Consider the following 10,000-nt stretch of genomic DNA (forward strand, 5'->3'; position numbering starts at 1 on the left):
ATTCACTACACCCATTTCCATCCCTTTTGCAAAATCTACCACCATCTGTCCCTCTGCATTCCTATCCTGGATACCATATCTGCCCATCACTTCTTCATCCCCTCTATTGCCTTCACCAACATGTCCATTGAAGTCTGCACCAATTACCACTCTCTCATTTCTGGGAATATTCTGCATCACTTCATCCAACTCATTCCAGAACTTCTCCTTCTCTTCAGGTTCACATCCCACCTGTGGCGCATAGCCACTAACAACACTGAGCATCACACCTTCAATTTCCAATTTCAGACTCATAAGTCTATCTGACATTCTTTTCACCTCTAGGACGTTCCTTACAAACTCCTCCTTCAAGATGACTCCTACTCCATTTCTCTTCTTGTCAGCACCATAATAGTATAACTTAAAGCCTGCTCCTAAGCTTCTAGCCTTACTACCCTTCCACCTGGTCTCCTGGACACACAGTATATCCAGCTTCCTTCTCTGCATCGTGTCCATCAACTCTCTACCTTTTCCTGTCATAGTCCCAATATTCAAAGTCCCTACTCTCAGTCCCAGGCTCTTTCCTTTCCTCCTCTCTCTCTGCTTCCGAACACGCACTCCTCCTCTTCTTCTTCTTCTTGTTCTTCGACCCACAGTAGCCCGATTTCCATTAGTACCCTGTAGGTCATCAGTACCAATGGCGGTCGTTGTTAACCCGGTCCGCGACCCATCCGGTATGGTATAGTTATGGTTGACTCGCATGTTTGGTTTTGGCAAACGTTTTACGCCGGATGCCCCTCCTGACGCAACCCTCTGCATTTATCCGGGCTTGGGACCGGCACAGGGAGACACTGCTCCGTGCCCCCCCCCCCCCCCCCCCCCCCCCCCAAAGGCAGGCTTGGAGAGACACGGGCCAGTGCCGCCCTGAGGCTGCATTACCCTCTCTTTCTTACATTTATTATAAAAATATGCTTATCTTCCTTTTAGCTCATCACACATGTCTTTATGATTTTCAGTCCATGCCTCAGCCGGCCTGAAGCTCCACTGATGCGCATGTGCGGATGCCTCTATCTAGCGGACATAAAATAAAGACAATCATTCAAATGTGAATGAGTCGGCGTGATGCTCCGGGATGTGTGGAGCTCAGGGAGCTCCACGAGTGAGGGAGTTAAGTTAGGGCGGGGGTGCAAGTAGGCTCTAGGATTCCCCGAGTCGGGGCGAGCGATGGGTTTAGAGGCGTATCGCATTGAAGATAATGGCCGCATATCCTTCTTGGACTTTTCTAAAGCCTTTGACTCGGTCGAACATCCATTTATCATAGCAACGCTCGAACATTTTGGATTTGGTTAAATATTCAGGAATGTGATCCGTGGGCTCTATGAGAATATTCATAGCTGTGTCACCCTGCCAAGCGGCACCACTCCGAGCTTCCATGTTGATGTGGGAATCCCCCAGGGTTGCCCCATCTCACCCTATTTATTTATAATTGCTACCGAAATGCTAGCCGTTTATGTTGAAAAGAGCAACGATATCCAAAAGTTAGACGTGCTGGGGACTGAAATTGTTATTAGCCTGCTGGCAGATGACACAACCTTAGTTTTGAAAAATGAACATCAAGTCCCAATAAGTGCCGAAAACAACCAAAACATTCTCCAAGGCTTCAGGATTGTCATTAAACTTAAAGAAATGCAAACTTCTTGCGCTGCATGACTCGCCACTAAAGGAAATCAGCGATGTTTCCATGAAATCAGAAATAAAATACTTGAGCATTTTCCTATCCAAGGACCAAACGTTAAATCAATCCAGGAACATTGAATCTAAACTGAATCAAAGTAAAGCTTAATTCTAATATATGGCTCCAGAGAGATTTATCAATATTAGGCCGGATATATTTGACTAAAATGGATGTGTTTATCCAGATGTATATACCCAGCGTATTCCAATGCTGCTCCAAATCAACTCGTAAAATCTGTTAACCAAATCAATTTCAACTTTATCTGGAGGAACAGACCACACCATCTAAGAAAAATCACATATGGTGAAAGAAACAAGTGAAGGAGGGCTGAAAGTGATAGAGTCGGACTGCTTGAATGGGACATTGAAGGTGAACTGGTTGAAATCCTGGATCAAACCTCATCGTTCTTTCTGGTATTGTACTCCAAACTACTTATTCAACAAAGTCGGCGGCCTGAGTCTTCTGCTTATCTCTGACTTGGATATCAACAAGATTCCTGTCAAATGTTCAGAGTTCCATAAACAAATATTATTATACTGGAAAATGATATACGTACACAATTTCTCACCACACAGTATAATAGTTTGGAACAATCGATATGTACTGCATGGCAACAAACCTCTGTTTTACAAGGAATGCTTTGAGAAAGGTATATGGTCGATAATTGACTTGATGGATGACACTGGCAGTCCTCTGGACAATGAGCAGTTCTGTACTACACACAGATTCAAGCCTCCCATATTAGAGTTGCTAAAGTTACGAAACGCACTGCCTCGACAATTTGTATTCCTGACCAAAAATATAATGACGCACCGAACCGTACAACCACAGTTACCCCGACTATCACTCCAGGGAATCTCAATTGTGGACAAAAAGCGCGGCAACTCCTTTATTAGGAAATGTTTCACAGGAAACTTATTCCCTGGACGTCAAAAAAAAAAAAAAAGGATATTTTAAATAAATTTGATGAGGAATCGATTGCCACGCTGCGAACCATGTATCTGACTCTACCCATACCCCCAAGGCAAAAGAGACCCACTTCAAAATTATGACTGACATCTACCCATCTAAGGAATTATCGAGGGTACGCTTTAATTTTGAAGATAATATTTGTACATTTTGTGAAGACAACATTGAAACCACTGACCATATATTTTTTCTCCTTCTCATTCCATCGTCACCAGTTTCCTTCTCAAAAGATGATATAACATTCTGTTTACTTATAAGCAACATAACAGATGAACTCTGTGTCAATGTTCTTTTAGGCCTGGCCAAGTTCTTCATTCACAAGAACAGAATGCAAAAATGCTCCCCAAATTTTAATGTCTTCATAAACGATTTTGAAATATAAAAAAAAAAAAAAAAATCCTTAAAACTTATGGAAAAATCCAAAAACTAAAAAATATAGTTACCCATGTCCGAGGTTCCTTTTTTTTTTGGTAAAAAAAAAAAACAAAAAAAAAAAAACAACTTGATTACATGTTACATTCCCCTTGCAATTTTTTTTTTTTTTTTTTCGTTTTAATTTCTTATTTGTCTATCTATTGATTTAATTACTTCCTTTTAATTTCTTTTTTTGTCTCGCACTGTAAATTTCTCACAAACCTGTAACACTATTAACTTCTCATTACATACAGAACAAATGTCCTGATGTCCGTTGCTTCCTCATCCCTGGTTGTTTCATTGACATTCAGTTCTACCTTGCTATGTTTATTTGTACATCTGTATATTTGGGTGTACTATTTATGTTCAATTAAAAACAGTTTGATGTCTGAGATTCCTTGTGAACCGCCAACTTAATTACATGTTATATTCCCCTCACAATTTTTTTTTTTCGTTTTTAATTTTATTTTTCTATCTATTTATTTAATTATATCCTTTTAATTTTCTTTTTTTGTCTAGCATTAAAAATTTCTCGCAAACCGTTAACACTATTAACTTCTGATTACTTACACCACGAATGCGCTTATGCCCCCCCACCCATCCCGCTTTTTCCGTACGGAGGCAGACACTGAGATCGAAAGCAAATGGGTGTCATTGAAATGCAGCAACAGGGTGATAACAGCCGTGTTCGAAGTGTGTAGGGGCTTATAGGAGAGCAGAAGCACGTCACGCAATTCACCTGAGTTCGGAGGATCGGGAGTACCAGGGCCCATAGCGGAGAAGCGGAAGAGCGGAGTTATGTGTCTCTTCTCAAAGGCCGGGAAGCTGGGGGGCAGCAGGACCCCTTAGAGCGGCTAATGTGAGCCTTCTCCGGACATAGATCACCCGGACTTATGACTGGAGCTCCCGGACCTCCGGGCACACACATATGTGAATGAGTGGATGAGCTAATGTCGGTTTGGTTGTGGATACGTTTCGGCCAATGCTATCAGCACAGCTATGATTATCCCCAGAACGTTGAGAACGAGCTCCCGGAACTCCAGACATGCGTATATAAAAGAGTGGAATTAAGGTGTGTGTGTGTGTGTGTGTGTGTGTGTGTGTGTGTATACGTGTGGGACAGAAGTAATGTTGGGGACAGAAATTGTTATTAGCCTGCTGGCAGATGACACAACCTTAGTTTTGAAAAATGAACATCAAGTCCCAATAAGTGCTGAAAAAAACCAAAACATTCTCCAAGGCTTCAGGATTTTCATTAAACTTAAAGAAATGCAAACTTCTTGCGCTGCATGACTCGCCACTAAAGGAAATCAGCGATGTTTCTATGAAATCAGAAATAAAATACTTGAGCATTTTCCTATCCAAGGACCAAACGTTAAATCAATCCAGGAACATTGAATCTAAACTGAATCAAAGTAAAGCTTAATTCTAATATATGGCTCCAGAGAGATTTATCAATATTAGGCCGGATATATTTGACTAAAATGGATGTGTTTATCCAGATGTATATACCCAGCGTATTCCAATGCTGCTCCAAATCAACTCGTAAAATCTGTTAACCAAATCAATTTCAACTTTATCTGGAGGAACAGACCACACCATCTAAGAAAAATCACATATGGTGAAAGAAACAAGTGAAGGAGGGCTGAAAGTGATAGAGTCGGACTGCTTGAATGGGACATTGAAGGTGAACTGGTTGAAATCCTGGATCAAACCTCATCGTTCTTTCTGGTATTGTACTCCAAACTACTTATTCAACAAAGTCGGCGGCCTGAGTCTTCTGCTTATCTCTGACTTGGATATCAACAAGATTCCTGTCAAATGTTCAGAGTTCCATAAACAAATATTATTATACTGGAAAATGATATACGTACACAATTTCTCACCACACAGTATAATAGTTTGGAACAATCGATATGTACTGCATGGCAACAAACCTCTGTTTTACAAGGAATGCTTTGAGAAAGGTATATGGTCGATAATTGACTTGATGGATGACACTGGCAGTCCTCTGGACAATGAGCAGTTCTGTACTACACACAGATTCAAGCCTCCCATATTAGAGTTGCTAAAGTTACGAAACGCACTGCCTCGACAATTTGTATTCCTGACCAAAAATATAATGACGCACCGAACCGTACAACCACAGTTACCCCGACTATCACTCCAGGGAATCTCAATTGTGGACAGAAAGCGCGGCAACTCCTTTATTAGGAAATGTTTCACAGGAAACTTATTCCCTGGACGTCAAAAAAAAAAAAAAGGATATTTTAAATAAATTTGATGAGGAATCGATTGCCACGCTGCGAACCATGTATCTGACTCTACCCATACCCCCAAGGCAAAAGAGACCCACTTCAAAATTATGACTGACATCTACCCATCTAAGGAATTATCGAGGGTACGCTTTAATTTTGAAGATAATATTTGTACATTTTGTGAAGACAACATTGAAACCACTGACCATATATTTTTTCTCCTTCTCATTCCATCGTCACCAGTTTCCTTCTCAAAAGATGATATAACATTCTGTTTACTTATAAGCAACATAACAGATGAACTCTGTGTCAATGTTCTTTTAGGCCTGGCCAAGTTCTTCATTCACAAGAACAGAATGCAAAAATGCTCCCCAAATTTTAATGTCTTCATAAACGATTTTGAAATATAAAAAAAAAAAAAAAAAAATCCTTAAAACTTATGGAAAAATCCAAAAACTAAAAAATATAGTTACCCATGTCCGAGGTTCCTTTTTTTTTTGGTAAAAAAAAAAAAACAAAAAAAAAAAAACAACTTGATTACATGTTACATTCCCCTTGCAATTTTTTTTTTTTTTTTTCGTTTTAATTTCTTATTTGTCTATCTATTGATTTAATTACTTCCTTTTAATTTCTTTTTTTGTCTCGCACTGTAAATTTCTCACAAACCTGTAACACTATTAACTTCTCATTACATACAGAACAAATGTCCTGATGTCCGTTGCTTCCTCATCCCTGGTTGTTTCATTGACATTCAGTTCTACCTTGCTATGTTTATTTGTACATTTGTATATTTGGGTGTACTATTTATGTTCAATTAAAAACAGTTTGATGTCTGAGATTCCTTGTGAACCGCCAACTTAATTACATGTTATATTCCCCTCACAATTTTTTTTTTTCGTTTTTAATTTTATTTTTCTATCTATTTATTTAATTATATCCTTTTAATTTTCTTTTTTTGTCTAGCATTAAAAATTTCTCGCAAACCGTTAACACTATTAACTTCTGATTACTTACAGCACGAATGCGCTTATGCCCCCCCACCCCCCGCTTTTTCCGTACGGTGGCAGACACTGAGATCGAAAGCAAATGGGTGTCATTGAAATGCAGTAACAGGGTGATAACAGCCGTGTTCGAAGTGTGTAGGGGCTTATAGGAGAGCAGAAGCACGTCACGCAATTCACCTGAGTTCGGAGGATCGGGAGTACCAGGGCCCATAGCGGAGAAGCGGAAGAGCGGAGTTATGTGTCTCTTCTCAAAGGCGGGGAAGCTGGGGGGCAGCAGGACCCCTTAGAGCGGCTAATGTGAGCCTTCTCCGGACATAGATCACCCGGACTTATGACTGGAGCTCCCGGACCTCTGGGCACACACATATGTGAATGAGTGGATGAGCTAATGTTGGTTTGGTTGTGGATACGTTTCGGCCAATGCTATCAGCACAGCTATGATTATCCCCAGAACGTTGAGAACGAGCTCCCGGAACTCCAGACATGCGTATATAAAAGAGTGGAATTAAGGTGTGTGTGTGTGTGTGTGTGTGTGTTTGTGTGTGTGTGTGTGTGTGTGTATACGTGTGGGACAGAAGTAATGTTGGGGACAGAAATTGTTATTAGCCTGCTGGCGGATGACACAACCTTAGTTTTGAAAAATGAACATCAAGTCCCAATAAGTGCTGAAAAAAACCAAAACATTCTCCAAGGCTTCAGGATTGTCATTAAACTTAAAGAAATGCAAACTTCTTGCGCTGCATGACTCGCCACTAAAGGAAATCAGCGATGTTTCTATGAAATCAGAAATAAAATACTTGAGCATTTTCCTATCCAAGGACCAAACGTTAAATCAATCCAGGAACATTGAATCTAAACTGAATCAAAGTAAAGCTTAATTCTAATATATGGCTCCAGAGAGATTTATCAATATTAGGCCGGATATATTTGACTAAAATGGATGTGTTTATCCAGATGTATATACCCAGCGTATTCCAATGCTGCTCCAAATCAACTCGTAAAATCTGTTAACCAAATCAATTTCAACTTTATCTGGAGGAACAGACCACACCATCTAAGAAAAATCACATATGGTGAAAGAAACAAGTGAAGGAGGGCTGAAAGTGATAGAGTCGGACTGCTTGAATGGGACATTGAAGGTGAACTGGTTGAAATCCTGGATCAAACCTCATCGTTCTTTCTGGTATTGTACTCCAAACTACTTATTCAACAAAGTCGGCGGCCTGAGTCTTCTGCTTATCTCTGACTTGGATATCAACAAGATTCCTGTCAAATGTTCAGAGTTCCATAAACAAATATTATTATACTGGAAAATGATATACGTACACAATTTCTCACCACACAGTATAATAGTTTGGAACAATCGATATGTACTGCATGGCAACAAACCTCTGTTTTACAAGGAATGCTTTGAGAAAGGTATATGGTCAATAATTGACTTGATGGATGACACTGGCAGTCCTCTGGACAATGAGCAGTTCTGTACTACACACAGATTCAAGCCTCCCATATTAGAGTTGCTAAAGTTACGAAACGCACTGCCTCGACAATTTGTATTCCTGACCAAAAATATAATGACGCACCGAACCGTACAACCACAGTTACCCCGACTATCACTCCAGGGAATCTCAATTGTGGACAGAAAGCGCGGCAACTCCTTTATTAGGAAATGTTTCACAGGAAACTTATTCCCTGGACGTCAAAAAAAAAAAAAAGGATATTTTAAATAAATTTGATGAGGAATCGATTGCCACGCTGCGAACCATGTATCTGACTCTACCCATACCCCCAAGGCAAAAGAGACCCACTTCAAAATTATGACTGACATCTACCCATCTAAGGAATTATCGAGGGTACGCTTTAATTTTGAAGATAATATTTGTACATTTTGTGAAGACAACATTGAAACCACTGACCATATATTTTTTCTCCTTCTCATTCCATCGTCACCAGTTTCCTTCTCAAAAGATGATATAACATTCTGTTTACTTATAAGCAACATAACAGATGAACTCTGTGTCAATGTTCTTTTAGGCCTGGCCAAGTTCTTCATTCACAAGAACAGAATGCAAAAATGCTCCCCAAATTTTAATGTCTTCATAAACGATTTTGAAATATAAAAAAAAAAAAAAAAAAATCCTTAAAACTTATGGAAAAATCCAAAAACTAAAAAATATAGTTACCCATGTCCGAGGTTCCTTTTTTTTTTGGTAAAAAAAAAAAAACAAAAAAAAAAAAACAACTTGATTACATGTTACATTCCCCTTGCAATTTTTTTTTTTTTTTTTCGTTTTAATTTCTTATTTGTCTATCTATTGATTTAATTACTTCCTTTTAATTTCTTTTTTTGTCTCGCACTGTAAATTTCTCACAAACCTGTAACACTATTAACTTCTCATTACATACAGAACAAATGTCCTGATGTCCGTTGCTTCCTCATCCCTGGTTGTTTCATTGACATTCAGTTCTACCTTGCTATGTTTATTTGTACATTTGTATATTTGGGTGTACTATTTATGTTCAATTAAAAACAGTTTGATGTCTGAGATTCCTTGTGAACCGCCAACTTAATTACATGTTATATTCCCCTCACAATTTTTTTTTTTCGTTTTTAATTTTATTTTTCTATCTATTTATTTAATTATATCCTTTTAATTTTCTTTTTTTGTCTAGCATTAAAAATTTCTCGCAAACCGTTAACACTATTAACTTCTGATTACTTACAGCACGAATGCGCTTATGCCCCCCCACCCCCCGCTTTTTCCGTACGGTGGCAGACACTGAGATCGAAAGCAAATGGGTGTCATTGAAATGCAGTAACAGGGTGATAACAGCCGTGTTCGAAGTGTGTAGGGGCTTATAGGAGAGCAGAAGCACGTCACGCAATTCACCTGAGTTCGGAGGATCGGGAGTACCAGGGCCCATAGCGGAGAAGCGGAAGAGCGGAGTTATGTGTCTCTTCTCAAAGGCGGGGAAGCTGGGGGGCAGCAGGACCCCTTAGAGCGGCTAATGTGAGCCTTCTCCGGACATAGATCACCCGGACTTATGACTGGAGCTCCCGGACCTCTGGGCACACACATATGTGAATGAGTGGATGAGCTAATGTTGGTTTGGTTGTGGAAACGTTTCGGCCAATGCTATTAGCACAGCTATGATGAGTTCAGGTGTGTCTGTGTGTGTTTGTGTGTTTGTGTGTGTGTGTGTGTGTGTGTGTGTGCGTGTGTTTGTGTGTGTGTGAGAGTTTGTTTTTGTGGGTTGGGGGGGGGTTCCCGCGGACACGGAGTACCAGGGCCTGGAGCGGATGAGGTGAGGAGCGGAGGAGAGCAGAAGCCCGGACCGTGATTCGCTTGTGTCCAGCGGTTCGGGAGTTCCAGGGCCCGAAACGGAGGAGCGGAGGAGCGGAGGACGGCAAAACCCCTTTCTGCAATTCGCCTGAGTCCGGCGGATCGGTAATACCTGGTTCCGCAGCGGAGGAGCGGAGGAGTGGAGGAGATGTTTCTCTTCTCAGAGGCGGCGAGGAGGGGGGGAGAGGGACAGGACCCCTTACCCTTACCCCCCCCGGACGTTTGAGTGGAGCTCCCGGACCTCCGGGCACGCACATGCGAATGACTGGATCACAGGGAGTGCCAGGGCCTGGAGCG

The sequence above is a fragment of the Fistularia commersonii genome, unplaced genomic scaffold, assembly GCF_037954325.1.
Source record: "Fistularia commersonii isolate RoL2024-O1a breed Wild unplaced genomic scaffold, RoL_Fcom_v1.0 HiC_scaffold_42, whole genome shotgun sequence".
NCBI lineage: Eukaryota > Metazoa > Chordata > Actinopteri > Syngnathiformes > Fistulariidae > Fistularia > Fistularia commersonii.